Raw genomic sequence first — 22462 nt, 5'->3', positions numbered from 1 at the left:
CAGTGTTCGGGATAGGGTAAGGTTTAGGGTTACAGTCAGAATTAGGACTAGGTTTAGGTCTAGGAATAGGGTAAGTGTTTGGTTTAGGTTAAGGGTTATGGTTAGCACTAGTGCTAAGTTTTAGTTTAGGTCTAAGGCTAGAGTTATAGCTATAGTTAGGATTAGCTTTGTGTCTAGGTATAGTGTTAGGCTTAGGTATAAGTAAAGGTTTACCAGTAGGGCTAGTGTTAGGATTTCATTTAGAGTTAGGGTCAGGTTTAGACCTAGGGTTACTGTTAGGGTCAGATGAAGGTCAGCATTAGTTTTAGAGGTAGAATGAGGGCTAGGGTTAAGACTAGTAATATGGTTAGACTTTAAGTTAGGCTAAGGATTAGGACTACAACTAGGGTTATCATTTGAGTTAGGGTTTGGCTTAGTGTAAGGAATAGGGTTAGAGTTAGGGCTTAGGGCTAGTGTTAGGGTTAAGGTTAGGGCTAGTATTAGGGCTAAAGCTAGGGTTAGGGCTCAGATTAGCAGTAGAATTTGTGTTAGGGTTAGGGCTAAAGTTAGTACAATGACTAATGTACGAACTAGGGTTATGATTAACGCTAGTATTATTGGGGGGGTTAAGGCTAGATATAGTGTTAGGGTTAATTTAAAGTTAGAGTGATTTTTAGAGCTAAGATTAGTGTTACGGTCAGTGTTAGGGTCAGGGTTAGTTTTAGAGTTAGTTTTAGGGCTACTTGTAGGGTTAGGGTTTGATTTAGGTTAAGGGTTAGAATTAGGGCTATGGCTTGGTTTTGGTTTATGGTTAGGGCTAGGGATAGGGCAAGTATTAGGATTAGCATTATGGTTAGGGGTAGTGTTAGGGTTTAGTTTAGGCTTATTGTTACAGTTCAATTTATAGTTAGGTTTAGATTTAGACTTAGGCTTAGATCTATAGTTAGGATTAATGCTAAGGATAGACCTAGGGCTAGGGCTAGAGTTAGAGTTAACTTATGCCTAAGTTTAGGGTTAGGATAGAATTACATAAAGGCTAGCATTAGCACTAGGCTTTGTGTTAGGCCTAGGTGTAGGGCGAGGGTTAGGGTTAGGTTTAGGGTTATGGTTTGTTTTTGGGTAAAGGATAAGTTTATAGGTAGATTTAGGGCTAGGGCGAAGAATAGAATTAGAGTTAGGACTCAGGTTATGGCTTGGGTTAGGATTAAGCCTAGGTTCAGAGCTAGGATTACAGCTAGGTCTCATTTCAGGTCTAGTGTTATGGTTAAAAATAGTTTTAGGTTTAGGTTTATGGCTACGTCTAGTGTAAGGGTTACGTTTAGGATTAGGGTCAGGTATAGTGCTAAGGTTACTATTATGGTCAAGGTCGCAATTAGTGCTTTAGATAGGTTAATGCTTAATGTTAGGGCTCGAATTAGCATTAGAGTTAGGATTAGGGCAAAGATACTGTAAGGTATAGGTTTTAGGTTAGGTTTAGGGTAATGGATAGGGTTAGGATTAGGGATACAGTTAGATTTAGGCACAAGTTTAGCATTCGGGTTAGGGTTATGGTTAGGGTAATGGATAGTGTTAGAGATTGGGGTACAGCTAGGGTCAATGTTATGATTATTGATAGGGTTAGGCTTAGGGTTAGGTTTAGGGTTAAATCTAGGGTGACGGCTAGGGTTATAGTTACTAATAGTGATAGGGTTAGAGTTAGGTGTACATCTAGGAATCGTTCTCGGAATAAGGCCAGATTTTGTGTTAAGGCTAGGTTTAGAGTTATGGCTAATGTAAGTACCAGGATTGCAATTAGGGCTAATTTTAGAGTTAGTGTTAGGGCTAGGCCTATTGTTAGGTTTAGGTATAGGGTTAGGGTGATGTTTAGAGCTAGGGTTAGTGTTAAGGTCACAGTCAGGGTCAGGGTTAGTTTTATGGTTTGGCTTAAGACTCAATTTAGGACTAGAGCTATGGCTAAATGTAGTGTTAGGGCTTAGTTTATATTAAGGGTTAGGATTAGGTCTGTGGCTTGGTTTTGTTTTAGGGCTAGTGTTAGTGCTAGTTTTAGGATTAGTCTTAGGGTTAGGGCTAGTGTTAGGTTTATGTTTAGGCTAAAGTTTAGGGTTATATTTAGAGTTAGGGTTAGATTTAGAGTTAGGGTTATATCTAGGGTTGCTGCTAGGGCTATGAATAGGGCTAGTATTAGACCTATGGTGTGGGCTAGGATTAGGTTTCCAATAAAATATGGGCTTAGAACTAGGGTTAGGACTAAGGTGAGACTTTGGACTAGGGTTAGAGTTAAGGTTAGGGATAGGGCTAAATTAGATCTAAGATTAGGGCCCCGGTTAGTGTTAGGGTTAGGCCTAAGGTTATGGTTAGGGTAATAATTAAGGTTATGTTTAGGGCTAGGATAAGGGCTAGGGTTTGTGTTAGGGTTAGGGCTAGTATCATGGCTAGTGCTAATATCAGGTCTAGGGTTATGCTTAGGGATAGTTTTAGGGTTACTTTTATGGCTAGGTTAGTCTAAGGGTTAGGGTAAGAGTGATGTTTAGAGCTAGAGGAATTATTATGGTCAGTGTCAGTGTTAGGGTTTGGTTTAGGTTTGAGTTTAGGGTTAGGACTCGAATTAGCATTAGGGTTAGGGTTAGAGAAATGGTTGGATTAGGTCTAGGGTTCAGGGTAAGTTTAGGGTAATTGATAAATTTGGGGATAGTGATATGTTTAGGGTTAGGCCTAGGGTTAGCATTAGGGTAATGGTTATGTTTAGGGTAATGATACAGTTAGACTTAAGGTTAGGGGTAGGGTTATGGTTAGGATTAGGTCTTAATTTAGGGTTAGGGTTAGAGTTAGAACTAGGGTTAGGTTAGGGTTATGTTTAATGTTAGGGTTAGGTTCTGAGCTATGGTTTGGGCTAGGCTTAGAATTAGGTTCATTATTAGGTCTAGGGATAGGATTATGGTATATTTTGGGTTAGGGTTAGGGTTAGGATTAGACCTATGATTAGTGGTAGTGTCAGTAAAAGAGTCAGGGTTAGTGTTAGGGTTTTGGATAGGGTTAGATCTAGAATGAGGGCAAGGGTAAGGGCTATTAATAAGATTAAATTTTGGTTAGCATAATGATTAGGGGTAGGTCTAGGGTTACCCTTAGGTTAAGGGTTTTGCTTAGGTAAGGGATTTGTGTAGAGCTAGGGTTATGGCTATGGTCATGGTTAGAGTTAGGGTTAAAGCTAGGTTTAAGGTTCGGACTAGTCCTAGGTCTTGTGTTAGAGTTAGGGCTACGGTTACGACAATGGCTAATGTAAGAACTAGGGTTACCATTATGGTTAGTTTTAGTGTTAGGGTATGAGTTAGGTTTAGTGTTAGGATTAGGTTCAAGGTTGAGGTGATATTTATAGCTAGGGTTTATTTTAGGATAGGAGTCAGGGTCAGGCTTAGATTTAGGGTTAGAATTAGGACTCAAATTAGGGCTAGGGTTAGTGTTAGGGTTCAGTTTAAGGTGAGGGCAGTGTTTAGAGCTAGGGTGAGTGTTAGGATATGAGTCAGGGTCAGGGTTAGTTTTAAGATTAGGGTTAGGACTTGAATTAGGGCTAGGGTTAGGTCTAGTTGTAGTGTTAGGATTTGGTTTTTGTTAAGGTTTATGGTTAGGGCTCATACTCGGTTTTGTTTTTGTCCTAGGTTTAGGGTTAGTGCTAGTGTTAGTGTTAGGCTTAGGCTTAGGTTTAGGGTTAAATTTGAAATTAGGGTTAGATCTAGGGTTAGGGCTAGAACTAAGGATACAGCAAGGGTTATGGCTAGGTTTAGGGTTATGGTAAGGGATAGGGTAAGAACTAGGAATAGGGCTAGGGCGAGAGTTAGTCTTAGGGCTAGTGTTAGGGTTAGGGTGAGAGATAGGGCTAAATTATTGCTAGGATTAGGGCTAGGTTTAGTGTTTAGTTTAAGCTTAGGGTTAGGGTTAGGGTTAGGGTTAGAGTTAGGGTGATGGTGAGGGTTAGAGTTTAGAGTTTAGAGTTTAGGTTTAGAGTTAGGGCAAAGTTTGGGGTATGGAGTGGCTTTATAGCTAGGTTTAGAGGTAAGGTGAGGGTTATAATTAGGGTTAGTGCTGTGGTTAGATTTAGGGTTATGATTAAGGCTAGGTTTAGGGTTAGCATGAGGGCAAGGATCTTTTTAGGGTTAGGGCTAGGATTAGTACTAGGACTAATTTTAGTTCCAGAATTATGGTTAAATATAGTTTTAGGGTTAGGATTATGGGTACATCTAGTGTAAGGGTTAGGTTTAGGGTTAGTTTCAGGATTAGAGCTAGGGGTATTATTAGGGTCAACTTCTGGGGTAGGGTTTTTGGTAGGTTAAGGTTTGAATTTATGGCTCGAATTAGCATTATGTTTATGGTTATGGTTATGGTAATGGATAGTGTTAGAAATCAGTTTAGTGCTAGAATTATAGTTATGATTTGGGCTAGGTTTTGGGTCAAGTTAATGCTAGGATTAGGATTATGGTTATTGTAAGTACTAGGGTTATGATTATGGTTAGTTTTAGTGTTTTAGGGCTACATTTACTGTTAGGTTTAGGTTTAGGGTTAGGGTGATATTTAGACCTTGGGTTAGTGTTATTTCAGAGAAAAGGTAAGGGTTAGTTTTAAGGTTTGGCTTAAAACTCAATTTAGGGCTGTGGTTAGGGCTCGTTGTTGGGTTAGGGCTTTGTTTAGATTAAAGGTTAGGGTTAGAGCTTTGGCTTGATTTGGTTTTAGGGCTAGGGTTAGGGTTAGTGAAATTTAGGTTAGTGTTAGTGAAATTTTTAGGATTAGTGCTAGGGTTAGGGCTAGTCTTAGATTAAGGTTTAGGCTTTGGTTTAGGGTTAAATTTAGAGTTATGTTTTTATCTAAGGTTAGTGCTAGGGATAAGGATAGGGCAAGGGTTAGGACTAACATTTGAGATAGGTTTAGGTTTATGGGAAGGGTAGGATTAGAACGAGTGATAGGGCCAGTGTGAGAATAAGAGTTATTCTTAGGGCTAGGGATAGAGTTAGGGTTAGGGATTGGGCTAAATTACAGGTAGGTTTAGTGTTAGGGCTAGGGTTAGAGCTAGTTTTAGAATTAGCATCAGGGTTAGGGCTAGGTTTAGGCTTTGACATTGAGTTAAGGTTAAATGTAAAGTTAGGTTTCGATCTAGTGTTAAAGCTAGCGCTAAGGATAGGGCAATTGTGATGAAAAGGGTTAGGGTCAGGGTTAGGGTTACATTTAGGGTAAGAAATGTGGTTTTGGCTAGGTTTAGGGCTAGGGCAATTGTTAGTATTAGGGTTAGGGCTTATTTAGGGTTAGGGTTATGATTAAGCCTAGGTTTATGGCTAGGATGAGGTTTAGGTTTTGTCTTATGGTTAGGGATGGTATTTTAGCTAGTGCTTATGTCATGTCTAGGATTATTGTTAGGGGTAAATTTAGTGTTAGGTTTATGACTTGTTTCAGTGTAAGAATTAGGTTTAGGGTAAGATTCAAGTTTATATCTAGAATTATTTTTAGGGTCAGGTTCAGGGTTAGGTTTTGGGTTAGGGTAGGGTTTAGGTTTAGGGTAATGACGGGGTTTAGTGTAATGGTTAGGGTTAGGGTTAGACCTATGGTTAGTTTAAGGGTTAGGGTTATTGTTAGGGTAATGGTTAGGTTTAGACCTAAGATTAGGGCTAGGGTTATGTATAGGATTTGCACTAGTTTTGGGTTAGGGTTAGGTTTAACTTTAGAGTTAAACCTAGGTTTAGTACTTGGATTAAGGCTAGGTTTTGAGTTAGGTTAGGGTTAGGGTTAAGGCTACGGCTAATGTATGAAGTAGGGTTATGATTAGCACAAGATATAGGGTTAGAGTTAGGACTAGGTCTAGTGTTATGCTGAGGTTTACGGTGATGATGATGTTTAGAGCCAGGGTTAGTTTTAGGGTCAGAGTCAAGGTCAGAGTTAGTTTTCGGGTTAGGTTTAGTACAAGAATTAGGGATATAGTTATGGCTAGGTGTAAGATTAGGTTTTGGTTTAGGTTAAGGTTTAGGGTTATGGCTATGACTTGGTTTTGTTTCAGGGCTCGGGCTAGGTTTAGAGCTAATTTTAGGATTACCGTTAGCATTAGGGCTAGTGCTAGGTTTAGGTTTAAGTTTAGAGTTAGAGTTAGATTTATATTTAGGGTTAGATCTAGGGTTATGGCCAGGGCTATGAATAGGGCTAGGGTTACACCAAGGGTTAGGACAAGGATTGGGATTGTATTATGGGATAGAGTTAGAACTAGGGTTAGTGTTAGCATGAGAGTTAGAGTTAGTCTTTGGGCTAGAGTTAGGGTTAGGGTAGGGCTAAATTAGGGCTAAGATTAGGGCTAGGGTTAGTGTTAGGTTTAGGCCCAGGGTTTGGGTTAGGGATAAAATTAAGGCTATGTTTAGGGCTAACATAAGAGCTAGGATTTTTGTTAGGGTTAGGGCTAGGATTAAGGCTAGGGTTAATATCAGGTCTAGGTTTAAGGTTAGGAATAGTTTTAGGGTTAGGTTTATGGCTAGGTCTAGTGTAAGGGTTACATAAGGTAAGAGTGAGGTTTAGAGCTAGGGGAATTATTAGGGTCACGGTCAGTGTTAGGGTTTGGTTTAGGTTTGCAATTTGGTTAGGACTCTAATTAGCATTAGGGTTAGGGTTAGCATAATGATTGGGTTAGGTTTATGGTTTAGGGTACGTTTAGGATAATTGACAGGCTTGGGAAAAGTGATAGGGTTAGGGTTAAGCCTAGGGTTAGCATGATGGTAAGGTTTACTTTTAGGGTAATGGATTGAGTTAGAGTTAAGCTTAGGGCTAGGGTAATGGTTAGGATTAGGTCTGGTGTTAGGGTTAAGGTGAGGGTTAGAGCTAGGATAAGGTTTAGGGTTATGTTTAGCGTAAGAGTTAGTTTTTGAGGTATGATTAGGGCTAGGTTGAGAGTTAGGTTCAGGATTAGGTCTAGGTATAAAATTATGGTGAATTTTGGGTTAGGGTGGGGTTAGGGTTAAACCTAGGTTTAGTGTTAGGGTCAGAATAAGGATCAGGGTTAGGGTTAGTGTTTGTTATAGTGTTAGAGCTAGGGTTAGAACTATTAATATGGTTAGGATTTTGGTTAGTCTAAGTAATAGGGATAGGTCTAATGTAACTCTTAGGATTAGGTCTTCGCCTAGGGTTGATATAGATTGATTTAGATCTAGGGTTCGAGTTAGAGTTAAAGCTAGGTTTAGGGCTCAGTTTAGGACTAGTTTTGTTTTAGTGTTAGGGCTAGCTTTAGGGCAACAGCTAATTTAAGAACTAGGGTTACCATTAGGGTTAGTTTTAGGGTTAGTATTAGGGGTAGATTGAGTGCTAGGGTTAGGTTTAAGGTTAGGGTAATATTTATAGCTCTGGTGCTTCTTAGAATAGGAGTCAGGTTTAGGGTTAGATTTATGGTTAGTGTTAAGACTCAAATTAGGACTATTGTTAATGTTAGTGTTTGAGTTGAGTTGAGGGCGGTGTTGAGAGCTAGGGTGAGTGTTAGGATATGAGTCAGGGTAAGGATTAGTTTTAAGGTGAGCCTTAGGACTTGATTTAGGGCTAGGTTTACATCTAGGTGTAGTGTTAGTGTTTCGTTTAAGTTAAGGTTTATGGTTAGGGCTATTGTTTAGTTTTGTTTCACTCCTGGGATTAGAGTTACAGCTAGTTTTATAATTAGCATTAGTGTTAGGGATAGTGTTAATGTTAGGCTTAGGCTTAGGTTTAAGGATAAATTTAGAGTTAGGGTTAGGTTTGGGACCAACTTTAGGGCATGTGTTAGTGCTAGTGTTAGGTTTATGGTAGTGGATAGGAGTTGATCTAGGGATAGGGCTAAGGCAAGGGTTAGAGTTAGTCTTAGGCCTAGGGTTAGGATAGGGTTAGAAATAGAGCTAAATTAGGGCTAGGATTAGGGCTAGGTTTTGTGTCTAGCTTAAGCCTAGAGTTAGAGTTAGGGGTAGGATTAAATTTTGGGTAAGGGAAGATATTATAGCTAGATATAGGGGTAGGGTGAAGGTTAGAATTAGGGTTAGGTGTAGGGCTAGAGTTAGGGCTATGATTAAGTCTAGGTTTAGGGCTAGGATGAGGGTTAGGTGTGTTTTTAGGGTTAAGGTTGGGGTTACAGCTAGCGCTAATTTCAGGTCCAGAATTATGGTCAAAGATAGTTTTAGGATTAGGTTTATGTCAACGTCTAGGCTAATGGTTAGGTGTTGGGTTATGGTCAAGTTTAGAGCTAGGGATATTATTAGGGTCAAGGTCTGGGTTAGGGTTTGGGATAGGTTAAGGTTTCAAGTTTGGGCTTGAATTAGTTTTAGGATTACTGTTAGGGTAATGATAGGTTTAGGTTTAGGATTCAGGCTAGGTTTTGGTTAATAGAAATGTTAGGATTTGGGATAGGTTTAGGTTTATGCCTAGGGTTATCATTTAGGTTAGGGTTATGATTATGGTAATGGCTAGAGTTAGAGATCAGTTTAAGGCTAGATTTATGGTTACAATTAGGGCTAGTGTTAGGGTTAGGCTAGGATAAAGCTTGGGCTTGGATTAGGGCTAGGTTTTGGGTTATGTTGGGATTAGGGTTAGGGTTACAGCTAATGTAAGTACTTGGTTTACAATTAGGGCTCATTTTAGGATTTTAGTGCTAGGTTTAGTGTTAGGGTTATGTTTAGGGTTAGGGTGATGCTTATAGCTAGAAGTGTTATGGTCACTGTCCAGTTCAGGGTTAGTGTTAGGATTCAGCTTCCAACTCAAATTAGGACTAGAGTTAGGTCTAGGTGTATTGTTAGGGTTTGATTTAGGTTAATGGTTAGGGTTAGAGCTATGGATCGTTTTGTTATAGGGCTAGGGCTAGGGTTAGGTCTCATTTTAGGATAATTTTTATGGTTTGGGCTAGTGTTAGGTGTAGGCTTAAGCTTCGGGTTAGGGCTAGATTTAGAGTTACATTCTGACTATGGTTAGTGCTAGTGATAAGGATAGGGCAAGGGTTAGTACTAGGGTTAAGGCTGATGTAGAGAATCAGATGTGACTGTGTTACTATTACTGTCCTTGATGGACTCTGCCTGCAAATGGGATATTCTGTCAAGGTATAGATAGGTAAGAGCAGACATGCTTGAAAACAAGGTGTCTGCTGTCCTTGGGAGGGCCTGCTCGCAAACGAGAGCTCCTTCAAGGTTTAGATAAGGTAACAGTGGACATGCTTGAAAACGAGGTGTCTGCTTTCCTTGGGAGGACTTGCCTGCACACAGGATGTTCAGCCAAGTGGGCTAGGAGGGCGCTGAGAAAAATTTTATTATCTGTTCTTAACAAAGAGCAGAGCTCAACATACTCCGGGCCGAGAATAGATTAGCCATGAGAGCGGGTCACTTCTGATTAGAAAGTAAAACTTCTGTATGCTATGTTTAATTAGCTAAAAGACCTGATTTATTGATGTTGGAAGGCTGCCTTCTTTGTTCACAATACTATAAAAAGATTGCTTGTAAACAATAAAGGACTTTTTTTTCTGCTGCTGCTTTGCTTGCTCTGCTTCTTCTTTCTTTTCCCATGCTGACCTGCAAGTGAATTACTGCAACAGGCTAGGATTATGGTTACAGTAAGAGACAGGGTTAGATCGAGTGGTAAGGCTAGTGTGAAAGTTAAAGTTAGTCATGGGGCTGGGGTTATGTTGCAGTCGGGCTGCAGCAAAATAACCGGGGGGGGGGGTGATGAACAACTTGTGTAGATTGATACAGCAGGAGTAGGAGGGGTTTATTGTAGGACAGGAGCGGTATTTATACATTCCACACAGCTTATCTTAATTAGCATAAACTAGATACAGCAGTCAACCAATAAGGAATCTCCACATTTAATGGCTCGCTTTTGTTACTTCACAAACCACTCCTTCTGGCATTTTGCCAGGCGCCATCCAGACTTGTTTACAGATTCTAACATTTCTCTGGCAAAATGCCAGGTTTCATCCTGACTTGTTTACAGACTCTAACATTTCCCCCTTTTGTTTAATTTAAATAATGACCATAGTGGTTTTTAAATAAACACCATAAATCATCTGCTACAAGCATAAGGGGAGGATACAAAATGCCACAATACCAAGCCACTTGATGGCTCCATGCAAGAAGTCCTTGGAAAAGTTATACCAGCAATGACACTGTTAGCAAAGATACTGAGTTACAATTTGTTGTAGATTACAGTTTGTTGTTTCAGTCCAGGTAAAGCAGTGTCTCAATAGATTAACTCAAAGTCCAGGTAAATCACAGTCCAGGTAAGTTCTGTAGGCAGCTAGCCTAAGCTGTGGCAGCAGAAACAGCAAAAGCTCTGGAGTCTCGTCCGGTTCTCAGCCAAAGTCTCCTCAGGTTTTCAGCAACACTGGAAATTCTTCCACCCTCGTTTTCATTTGTACTGGGATGAAGGCAGGAATGATGCTAAAGAAAATCCTGTAGTATTCCAGCAGGTGCTAAGAAAACAAACTTCTGGAAAATTTAGTACATTATCTCAAGGATTTTTTTTTTTTTTTTTTTTTTTTACGTTTGAAATAAGCCTTAATAGTGCTCATTACTCATTAGCTTCCAGGTGTGGGAGAACCATTGTAGTTATTGGCCTTGGAAAGGATCAAACTTCAGGGACATGGGCCGTCTTCTTGTAGCGTCCTGGGAAGCCCCAGAGGGCCCTGGGGAGAGTCCCGGATTTAAATTGCTTCCGGGCACAGGTTTGGATTTGGGCTCGTGGCAGTGGAAGAGCCAGTTGCCGCCGCTTGGAAAGCCCTTGCTGTGCTGTGATTGGCTCGCGCACGCGTTCGTGGCAGCTGCCATGTTGATTCATGCACCCTCTGGTAACGAAAAGTATTCAGTAATAGCCTTTTGCTGCAACTTTTTTCCTGACAATCCTTCTTCTTCTGAACTTTCTTTTTCTTTCTGATTAGAGTTCTTGGGTTTCCATCAACACATGCCCTAATTATTTTTGGTTCCATTTGGGTGCCTCTTTCCCTTATCTATTTAATTCTCAACCCTTCCATATTTTCATCACAAAGACAATACAATACACTGAGACAAAACAAGACACAAACATATTGTATCAATCGTCTCCATTTTCTCAAAATGGCCATTTTTCCTTTCACCCTATCTGCCTAGGGAGAAGCAGATTGCTCCCGTCCTATCTATGGACGGGCAGCTTTTTTTCATCATTTACCCCTGAGTGTCCTGGGGTTCCCCGTAACAGGCCACCATCTGCCAGAGCCCGGCTGGCTGGGCAAAATAACCGGGGAGTAACAAACAACTTGTGTACTTTGATACAGCAGAGTAGGAGCGGTTTATTGTAGGACAGGAGCGGTATTTATACATTCCACATAGCTTATCTTAATTAGCATAAACTAGATACAGGAGTCAACCAAAAAGGAATCTCCACACTTAATGGCTCGCTTTTGTTACTTCACAAACCACTCCCTCTGGCATTTTGCCAGGCGCTATCCAGACTTGTTTACAGATTCTAACATTTCTCTGGCAAAATGCCATGTTTCATTCTGACTTGTTTACAGACTCTAACAGGGTTAGGGTTAGGTTTAGAGATAGGTCTAAATTATAGCTAGGGTTATGTTATGGTTGGGGTTAGGGCTTGTTTTAGGATTAGGCTTAGGCATCGATTTAGGGTTAGATTTAGAGTTAGGTTTCAATCTAGGGTTAGTGCTAGGGCTAAGAATAAGGCATGGGTTATCATTAGGGTTAGGGTTAGTGTTAGGGTTAATTTAGGCTAAGGATGTGGTTATAGCTAGGTTTAGGGCAAGGGCGGAGGTTAGTATAGGGTTAGAACTAGGGTGAGGCCTAGGGTTATGATTAAGGCTATGTTTAGGGCTTTGATGAGGACTAGTATTTGTTTTAAGGTTAGGGATAGTATTAGGGCTATGGCTAATGCTAGGTCTAGGGTTACAGTTAGGGATATATTTAGTGTTAGGTTTAGGCTTGGTCCAGTATAATGATTAGGTTTTTGGTCAGGGTCAGGTTTAGATCTAGGTTTATTTTTGAAATCAGGGTCAGGATGAGGGTTTGGGTTAAGTTAGTGTTTAGGTGCAGGGCTGGAATTAGTGTTAGATTTAGGGTTAGGGTAATGACAGGTTTAGGTTCAGGGTTTAGGTTTGGTTTAGTGCAATGCATAGGGTTAGGGTTAGGCCTAGGGTTATCAGAAGCATTAGGGTTATCATTAGGGTAAAAGATCGGTTTAGCCCTAAGATTAGGGCTAGGGTTATGTATAAGATTAAAGCTAGTGTTTTGGTTAGTGTTAGGTTTAAGTTTAGGGTTAAAGCTAGGTTTAAGACTTGGATTAAGGCTAATGCGGATTAATGCTGCAGTCTGGCTGGGCACAAAATAACTGAGCTGCAAAAAATCCTTGTAGGTTCAAACAGCAACTCTTTATTCCCGAACTCTCACCGGCACTCTACACATGCTTCCCGGGAACACACTCCCTCAACCAGGCTCTGTGCGCCAATTCTCTCGGAACCTTGCGAGAACTCAAGGGGAACTCCAAAGTAGCGGGCGCCTGAGGCAGAAAGATCCGCCCTAATCCCTAAACTACCCTATTCCCAGCAGGATCCACCCTAATACTGGAGTCACCCTATTCCCTGAGCAGGGTCACCATTCAACCAGTCACTCTGCCAAAATGCCAGGAGTCATTCTGACTAAACTATGGCTCTCAACATCTCCCCCTTCTGTTTAATTAAACAATAAGCATGTGGCTTAGGGACCATGCCTGTCTTAGGTTGTCCAATACTACATATGGTGCTTACCCGTCATTGGATGAGCTGACCTCAAGGCGTCAGCCTCCTGTCTTAGGTTGGTACCATTGTAATTGGATCTTACCCATCATTGGCTACCAGTCCAGCATACAGCCATACTTGTGGATAGGCCTTTACACCAGTGGGGGGGTGAGATTATTTGCCTCACCTCAGTTGGCCCCCAAATTTGGCCTTTGCACCAGGGGGGTGAGGTTCTTTGCCTCACCTCTGTTGGCCCCCAAATTTGGCCTTGGTGCCAGTGGGGGAGTGAGGTTCTTTGCCTCACCTCTGTTGGCCCTCAAATTTTAGACCATCACAAGCAGAAGGGAGAAGGATGCAAAATGCCACGACACCAAGCCAAATGATGGCTCTTTTTGAAAAAATTGTACCACCGATGACACCATCAGCAAAGATACCCCAGCACTACCACAATTCGCTGCACCAACAGATAGTTCACAATGCATGCAAGTGAAACATAGCCCAGACAAGTTTTGCAAGCAGTTCAAAGCAGAGGAATCCATTAATATGTTCATTTCCTCCCAAAGTAAATCGACTTCTTGATTGAGAATCACTTGTTTCTAATTTCTGCACCACCAGAAATTAAAGTTGATGGTCTTTTTGAAAAAAAATTACTAATAATCTCCTCGTTCTTCTATTTTATTCAATATTTGACTTTAAACTACTCTCTTATACCTTTTGCTATCTTGAATGTCTGTATCTAATAGTTGTCTTAACTTTTTGCATTTTTTTCTGAAATACATTTATTTGGCATTTTTAACCATTTTTTATCTTGTTTCTAACTTCTAGATTATCTTCTAAGGTTTGTACTTTCACCCTTAGTTGTTTTTTTTTTCTCCTCTTTTTTTTGCTTCCTATTTTGTGGGTTTAAAATTCTTGTCTTCCTACATCTTTTCTATCTTCCTACATCTTCTCTCTCTTTTTTTTTACCTTTCTGTACTTCTGTATTTAAAGTTTTCGACTTCAAATTTTTAATCTTCTTTATCCAAATTACTTGTATCCTATTATCTTCCAATTTTCATGGGTTTTTTTAAGTAATGCTTTTAATATTAACTAGGCTTTGAATGATGCAATCTTTCCTCCACCATGAAGGCATCTTAACCACCTTTTATTTAACTTTTTAAAGCCTTTTGTAACTTGCTTAGACATTTTACAAATTTTTACTTTATCACACAAAGATTGTCTCATCTAGAAACATTTCTTTTCCCTTTAATCTTCCATATTAAAATATATTTACACATCTTGAATATTTTTATATCTCCTTCTAGCCATTAACCCATTTTATAAATTCACATTCTGAAACAACCCTTATAAAATTTCTGATTTATACAAATCACTCTACTTTAATAAGATGAAATACTTTCATGTTTTGTTATGGTACTATATTACTATAATTGAAACCCAACTGAAACTTCTTATACTCTTTGTATATAAATTACACCTGATAGAAACTTAACTCTCAGTAACCTTGTTTCAGCAAAGACACAGACACAAAGGAATATTAAACTTTTTTTTCCATTTACCAATTTATGAAAATACACATATGTTTAAATATATTACCTTATGGAACTTAATAAGTAAAGAGTACTTGATTTTATATTTAGTGGTTGATGTTTCAACACTTTAGCTTTGTAAATTAATCAGATGTCTGTAAAAAACAAGATCTTAGATGCATGTAGTAAACAGAACTAGCCATCTCTTTCTTCTTGAAGAAAAATCTTTTTACAGGATACCATGATGTTCCCATTGTGATATATTCAACAACTCCTCTTTAAAAAGCCATGGGCTACATTTTTGTATTGTATCAACATATGCCCTAACTGTTCTTGGTCTTACTGGGGGCCTCCTTCCTCTAACAATTTCTCTTCTTGGGGGCAAACTACTTCAAACTTTGAGTCAACCATTTTCCCCAGTTTGCCTGAGAAAGTTCTAGGGACAGGCAACTTGAAATAAAAACAAAATAAATCAACACAAGAACACATTGTTTTTTGAAATTGTCACCCATTTTTTTTTCTCTCCTTCAGGGGCGAGCCATTTCACTTACCCCCAAGCTTCAGGCATTCCCTGTATGGGCCAGCTAATGCCGCAGTCTGGCTGGGCACAGAATAACCGAGCCACCACAAAGACTTGTAGGTTCAAAGAGCAACTCTTTATTCCTGAACTCTCACTGGCACTCTACGCGCGCTTCCCGGTAACACACCCCCTCAACCAGGCTCTGTGTGCCAATTCTCCCGGAACCTTGCGAGAACTCAAGGGGAACTCCAAAGTAGCTGGCGCCCAAGGCAGCAGGATCTGCCCTAATCCCTGAGCCACCCTATTCCTAGAAGGATCCGCCCTAATCATGGAGCCAGAGTATTCCCGGAGCAGGGTCACTTTTCAACCATTCCCTCTGGCAAAATGCCAGGTGTCATTTTGACTAAACTGTGGCTCTCAACAGGTTTGGGGTTAGATTAGGGCTAGGGTTAAGGCTACCACTAATGAATGAAGTAGGTTTATGATTACAGCTAGTTATAGAGTTAGAGTTAGGTCTAGGTCTAGTGTTAAGGTTAGGTTAACAGTGATGATGATGTTTAGAGCCAGGGTTAGTGTTAGGTTCAGAGTCAAGGTCAGGGTTAGTTTTCAGGTTAGGGTTAGACTATAATTAGGGATACAGTTAGCATAGGTGTAGGGTTAGGTTTTGGTTTAGGTTAAAGGTTAAGGTTAGGGCTATGACTCGGTTTTGTTTTAGGTCTAGGGGTAGGGTTAGGGCTACTTTTAAGATTAATATTAGGGTTAGGGCTAGTGTAAGTGTCAGATTTAGTTTTAGGTTAAGGATTAGGGATAAGAGTAGAGTTATGGTTAGATTTAGTCTTAGGATGATGGTTAAATTTAGAGTTAGGTTTAGATCTAGGTTTTGAGTTAGGACTAAGTATAGGGCTAGGGTAGGGCTAGCTTTAGGGCTAGGTTTATGGTGATGGTAAGGGATAGGGTTAGAACTAGGTATAGGGCTAGTGTGAGAGTTATAGTTAGTCTTAGGGTTAGGGTTAGGGATAGGGATAAGGCTAAATTAGGGCTTGGGTTAGGGCTAGGGTTAGTGTTAGGTTTAGTCCTAGGATTAGGGCTAGGGTTAGTTTTGGGTTTAGGTCTAGGATTAGGTTTAGGGTAAGGGAAAGAAATATAGCTAGTTTTAGGAGTAGGGTGAGATTTAGAGTTAAGGTTAGGTTTAACGTTAGGGTTAGGGTTATGATTTAGGTGAGGTTCATGGCTAGGATGTTGGCTTAAGTTTTGTATTAGGGTTAGGGCTAGAATTACAGCTAGGGCTAATGTCAGGTCTAGGGTGCAGTTAGGGATAGTTTTAGGGTTAGGTTTATGGCTAGGTCTATTGCAAAGTTTAGGTTTCTTGCTAGGGTCAGGTTTAGAGCTATGGGTATTATTAGAGGAAGGATCAGGTTAGGGTTAGGGTTAGGTTAAGGTTTAGGTTTAGGGCTCAAATTAGTCTTATATTTAGGGATCGGGTAATGACACAGTTTTAGGGTTCAGGTTAAGTGTAGGCTAATGGACAGGGTTAAATCTAGTGCTAGGTTTAGGGTTCCGCCTAGGTTTAGCATAAGGATTATAGTTATCTTAGGGTAATGAATAGGGTAAGAACTTGGGTTAGGGGTAGGGATATGGTTAGGATTAGGTCTAGGGTTGGGCTTAGAGTTATAGTGAGGGCTAGGGTTAGTGTTAGGATTAGCTTTATTCTTAAAGCTAAGGTAGGGCTTGGATTAGGTCTAGCTTTTGTGATAGGTTAGGGCTATGGCTATTGTAAGAACTAGTGTAATGATTAGGACTAGTTTTATGGTTAATGCTAGGGCTAAGTGTAGTTTTACTGTTTTAGGTTTATGGTGAAGTTTAGAGGTAGGGTTAGTGTTAGTGTCAGGGACAGTGTTCAGGTAGGGTAATGCTTAAGTTTAAAGCCAGAATTAGGACTAGGGTTAGGTCTAGAGGTAGGGTTAGTGTTTGGGTTAGGTTAAGGGTTAGTGTTAAGCCTAGATCTAGTTTGTCCTTAGGTCTAGAGCTATAGTTATGGCTTGATTTAAGATTAGGTTTAGGTCTATGTCTAGAATTAGGGTTAGGTTTAGGTATAAGGTTACCAGTAGGACTAGTGTTAGGTTTTTGTTTAAGGTTAGGTTTAGATTTAGACCTGAGATTAGTGTTAGGGTCAGAATAATGGTCAGGGATAAGGTTAGGTTTTGGGTTATGGTTAGATCTAGAATGAAGGCTAGGGTTAGGATTAGTTGTAGGGTTAGGGTTTTGGTTAGGCTAAAGATTAGTGCTAAGAATACGGTTAGCACTAGGGTGAGGGTCTGGCTTAGGGTAAGAGATATGGTTAGAGCTAGGGTTAGGACCAGTGTTAAGGTTAGGTTTAGGGTTATAGCTTGTGTTAGGGCTTGGATTAGTGCTAATTTTGTATTACGATTCGAGCTAGTGTTATGGTAACCGCTATTGTAAGAACTAGAGTTACAATTAGCATTAGTTTTAGGATTCAGTTTAGTGCTAGGTCTAGTGTTAGGGTTAGGTTTATGGTTAGGGTAATGTTTAGAGCTAGGTTTAGTGTTTAGATGTGAGTCAGGGTCATGGTTATGTTTAGGGTTAGGGTTATGTTTCAAGTTAGGGATAGGGTTAGGGCTGGTGTAGGGTTAGGTTTTGGTCTAGGGTAAGGGTTAGTGTTTGGGGTATGGCTCAGTTTTGTATTAAGGCTAGGGCTAGGGTTAGGGCTAATTTTAGCATTAGCATTAGGGTTATATCTAGTTTCAGGGTTAGGCTGAGGCATTGTGTTAGGGTTAGTTTTAGAGATAGGTTTTAATCTAGAGTTCGTGCTAGGGCTAATGATAGTGTAGGGGTTACAACTAGGGTGATGGCTTGGGTTAGGGTTGTGGTAAGGGATAGCGTTAGAAGTAGGATAGGTCTTGTATGAGAATTATCATTAGTCTTAATTCTAGGGTTAGGGTTTGTGTTAGGAATAGAGCAAAATTAGGGATAGGATTAGGGCTAGGTTTAGTGTTAGTGTTAGGACTAGAGTTAGCATTATGGTTAGGGCTAGGGCTAGTTTTAGTGTAAGGGTAAGGGTTAGGGATTAAGCTAAGGTTAGGACCAGGGGGAGTTTTAGGTTTAGTGTTAGGTCTGGGTTAAAGTTATGGTTAGGGTTAGGGTTGGGGTTAGGGCTAGGGTTTTCCTTTGGGTTAGGGTTAGTTTTAGAGGAATGTATTGGATTAGATTTAAGAATAGGTTTAGGTTTAAGTTTATGTTATGGTTAAATTTAGGTTTAGGGATAATTTTAGTTTTGATTTATGGTAAGGGTTACAGTTAAGTTTATGGCAAGGCTTAGGTTTAGGGTTAGGTCGAGGGTTAATTTTATGATTAATGTTAGGGATACAGTTAGGTTTAGGGCTAGGGTTATAATTAGGGTTGGGGTAGGGTTAGGGTAATGTTAGGGTTAGAGCTAGTGTTAGTACTAGGGTTAAGGTTAGGATTAGATCTAAGGTTATGTTTAGTTTTAGGAATAGGGCTAGGGTTATGTTTAGGCTAAGGGTTAGGCTTTGAGCTAGTGATATGTGTAAGGCAAGGGTTAGGGTTATGGCTACATTTAGGATTATGGTTTTGCTTAGGGTAGGTTTAGGCCTCAAATTAGGGCTAGGTTTTGTGTTATGTTTAGGCCCATGGTTAAGGCTATGTGTAATGTAAGATCAAGTTTTAGTGTTAGAGTTATGGCTATTTCTAGTGTTATGTTTAGGTTTTGAGTTAGGGTCAGGTTTAGAGCTATGTTTAATGTTAGTGTTAGGGTCAGTGTTCAGGTTAGAGTTAGGTTTTAGGTGAAAGCCATAATTAGTATCCCTAACGGTCTAGGGATAGGGTTAGTGTTTGCTTTAGTTTATGGATTATGTTAGGGCTAGAGCTCAGGGTTTTTTTAGGTCTAGGTCTACAGTTATGGCTATATTTAGGAATAGTCTTAGGTAGAACTTTACTGGTAGGGCTAGTTTTAGGGTTTGGTGCAGGGTTAGGGTTTGAATTAGGGTTAGAGTGAGAATGAGGGCTAGAGTTAGGATTAGTAATAGGGTTAAGGTATGGATTAGGCTATGGATTAGCATTAGAACTAAGTTAGCATAATGGATAGGGTTTGGCTTAGGGTAAGTGATAGAGTTAGAGCAAGGGTTAGGGCTAGGTTTAGGGTTAGGGTTAGGGTAAGGTTAGGTTTAGGTTTACTTTTAGGGTTAGGGCTCAGATTAGGGCTAGTTTTTCAGTTAGGTTTAGGGCTAGGGTTAGGGCTATGGATAATATAAGAACTAACGTTATGATTAGAGTTAGTATTTGGTCTAGATCTATTGTTAGCATTATCTTTAGGGTTAGTGGGATATTTAGAACTAAGGTGAGGGTTAGAATATAATCAGGGTCAGGGTTAATTTGAGGACTAGGACATGAATTAGAGCTAGAAGGTTATGTCTATGTTTAGGGTTAGGGTTTGGTGTAGGTTAACATTTAGTGTTAGGACAATGGCTCGATTATCTTTAAGGGATAAGGCTAGGGTTATGGCTAGTTTTAGGATTTGCGATAGTGTTAGGTCTAGTGGTAGGTTCATATAGGCTTAGGGTTAGGGTCACATGTAGAGTTATGGTAAGATCTAGGGTAGGGTTTCAGGCTAGGGTTAGGGCTAAGTTTAGAGTTAGGGCTAAGTTTAGGTTTATTGTAAGAGTTAGGGTTAGAACTAGAAATAGGGCTGGGGAGAGTTGGAGTTAGTCTTAGGCCAAGGTTAGGGGTAGAGTTAGGGTAAAGCGTAAATTAGGGCTAGGATTAGTGCTAGTGTTAGTGTTAGGGTTAGGCCTATGATTAGGGCCAGAGATATGGTTAGTGTTAGGGTTAAGGTTAGTGATAGTGTTAGGAGAAAGGATGGGGTTATACCTAAGTTCAGGTCTAGGGCAAGGATTAAAATTAGAGATAGGGCTAGAGTGAGGGTTTGGGTTAGGATTAAGGCTAGGTATAGGCCTAAGATGAGGACTAGTGTTTGTGTCAGGCTTAGGGCTAGGATTAGGTCTGGAGCTAATGTCAGGTCTGGGTTTATGGTTATAGTTAGTTTTAGGGTTAGGTTATGGATAGGTCTAGTGTAAGGTTTTGATTTAGGTTAAGGTTCAGGTTTAAAGCTAGGTGTATTATTAGGGTCAGAGTTCGAGTACAGTTTTGTTTAGGTTAAGATTCAGGGTTAAGGCTTGAATTAGCATTAGGGATAGGGTTAGGGTCCAGGTTAGGGTAATTGATTGGATCAGGCTTAGGGTTCAGGTTAGGTTTAGAGTAATGAATAGGGTTAGTGTTAGCAATAGTGTTAGCGTTAGGCCTAGGGTTAGCATTTGTGTTAGGCTTATCTTTAGGGAAATGGATTGGTTTAGAGCTAAGGTTAGGGCTAGAGTAAAGGTTAGAATTAAGACTAGGGTTAGAGTTAGGGCAAGGGTTTATGATAGTATTAGGTTTGGGGTAAGTCTTGGCTTTTGAGCTAGGATTAGCGCAAGCTTGAGGGTTAGGGTTAGAGTCAGGGGTGATGTTAGGGTTAGGGTTAGGGTTATGTTTAGATTAAGTTTAAAGTTCGAAATAGAATTAGTGTTAAAACGAGGGTTAAGTTTAGGGTTAGGTCTAGGTTTACGGTTATGGTTACAATAAGGGCTAGGTTTAGAGCTAGGATAAGGGCAATGTTTTGTGTGAGGTTTATGGCTATCATTAGGGCTATGGGTAATTTAAGGGCTAGGGATTTGGTTATGGCTAGTTTTAGGGTTAGAGTTATGGATAAGTCTAGTGTTCTAATTAAATTCTTGGTTAGGATACGATTTAGAGCTTGGGTTCGTTTTAGGTTAACTGTCATTGTCGGGTTAGGGTTAGGTTTAGGGTGAGGGCCATATTTAGGTCTAGTGCTGTGTCTAGGGATAGAGTTAGTCTTTACTTTAGGTTAACGGTTACTGTTAGGGCTAGTGCTAGGTTTTTGTTTAGGGTTAAGGCTATATTTATGACTCTATTTAGGATTCGGTTTGGTCTAGTGCTAGTGTTACTGTTAGGTTTAGGTATAGGTTTACTGGTAGGGGTAGGGTTAGTCTTCACTTTAGGGTTAGTGTCAGGTTTAGACCTAGGGTTAGTGTTAGGGTCAGAATAAGGGACAGGATTAGAGTTAGGGTGCCGCAGTCTGGCTGGGCACAAGTCACGAGCCACTGAAGCAGGAACAAACTTTATTTTTAAACTACAAAAAAAAAAATCTCACACACGCTCCTGGGAATTCTCCTGAATGCCATGTGGCTCGTCCAGGAACCCCCAGCCGGAAATATCTCTCCCGGAAATCCCTCCTCCTGCACTTCCCCAACCAATGGGAACTCTCAGGGAATCCCCGGAAATCCCTACGAGAACTCCAAAATAGTGTGATAACTCAAAAGTAGCGGCAGAGGCGGATAGTAATGCCTCTCCTGTCAATCAATACTGTTGGCAAAATGACAGGGGCCATACAGACTCGGCAATGGCTCTCAGCATCTCCCCCCTTCTGTTTAATTAAACAACAAGCAATGTGGCTTAGGCACCGTGCCTATTAGGTAGTCCAATTCAACATATGGTCCTTACCCGTCATCGGATGAAATGACCTCTAGGCGTCAGCCTCCTGTCTTAGGTTGGTACCACTGCAATTGGATCATACCCGTCACTGACTACCGGTCCAGCATACAGCCATACTGTGGCTAGGCCTTTGCACCAGTGGTGGTGGGGGGGTGAGGTTCTTTGCCTCACGTCTGTTGGCCCCCAAATTTGGCCTTGGTGCCAGTGGGGGGGTGAGGTTCTTTGCCTCACCTCTGTTGGCCCCCAAATTTTAGACTATCACTAGTAGAAGGGAGGAGGATTTAAAATGCCATGACACTAAGCCAATTGAGGGCTCCTTTGAAAAATTGTACCACTGGTGACACCATCAGCAAAAATAATCCAGGACTACCACAATTTTCTGCACCAACAGATAGTTCAAAATGCATACAAGTGATACATATTCCAGGGAAGTTCTGCAAGCAGTTCAAAGCAGAGGAATCTATCAATATGTCCATTTTCTCCCAAAGTAAATCGACTCTTTGATTGAGCATTACTTGTTGAGTTATTATTCATTGACGCATCAGTTTATACAGTTTGTTGTGATAACTATCAAAGAAGCTGTACTTTGGTTTTATCTTTGTCTTCACCGGCACTGGGATGAAGATAGGAATTCTGGCAATGATGCTAAAAAAAAAATTGCAACATTCCAACAGGCACTAAGAAAACAATTTTTTGAACAATTTACATTATCCTGAACAGAATTATTTAATATAATGAAAAGGAAAGGTGAAAGTAAACAAACAGATCTGTTAACCTCCTTATTTGTTCACCTATTAAAACAATTTTCAACAGCTGTTTACCCAAACTAAATTAAACCATTAAAATCACGTGAATAAAAAAAATTCGGATCCATTTATTCATGAGCTCTCCTCATATATAATATATGGACATATGCACGTGGAGACATACAACACAAAACAGAAGTGTGCACACATAACATACAACACATAAGACAATAATAAAGGCCTTGTAGCTTTACCTAGGTGAAATCTCCATTGCAATGTTTAAAAACTCCACAGTCAAAAAATAAAACTGATCAGAAAAACATTAACCTCGGAATGTATGAGCTCAAAAATAAAATAGAACTTTATGATGTGGGAAAAGGCAAAT

This window comes from Callospermophilus lateralis, chromosome X (genome assembly GCF_048772815.1).
Source record: "Callospermophilus lateralis isolate mCalLat2 chromosome X, mCalLat2.hap1, whole genome shotgun sequence".
In the NCBI taxonomy this organism is placed as follows: domain Eukaryota; kingdom Metazoa; phylum Chordata; class Mammalia; order Rodentia; family Sciuridae; genus Callospermophilus; species Callospermophilus lateralis.
Note: the sequence above shows the minus strand (reverse complement) of the source record.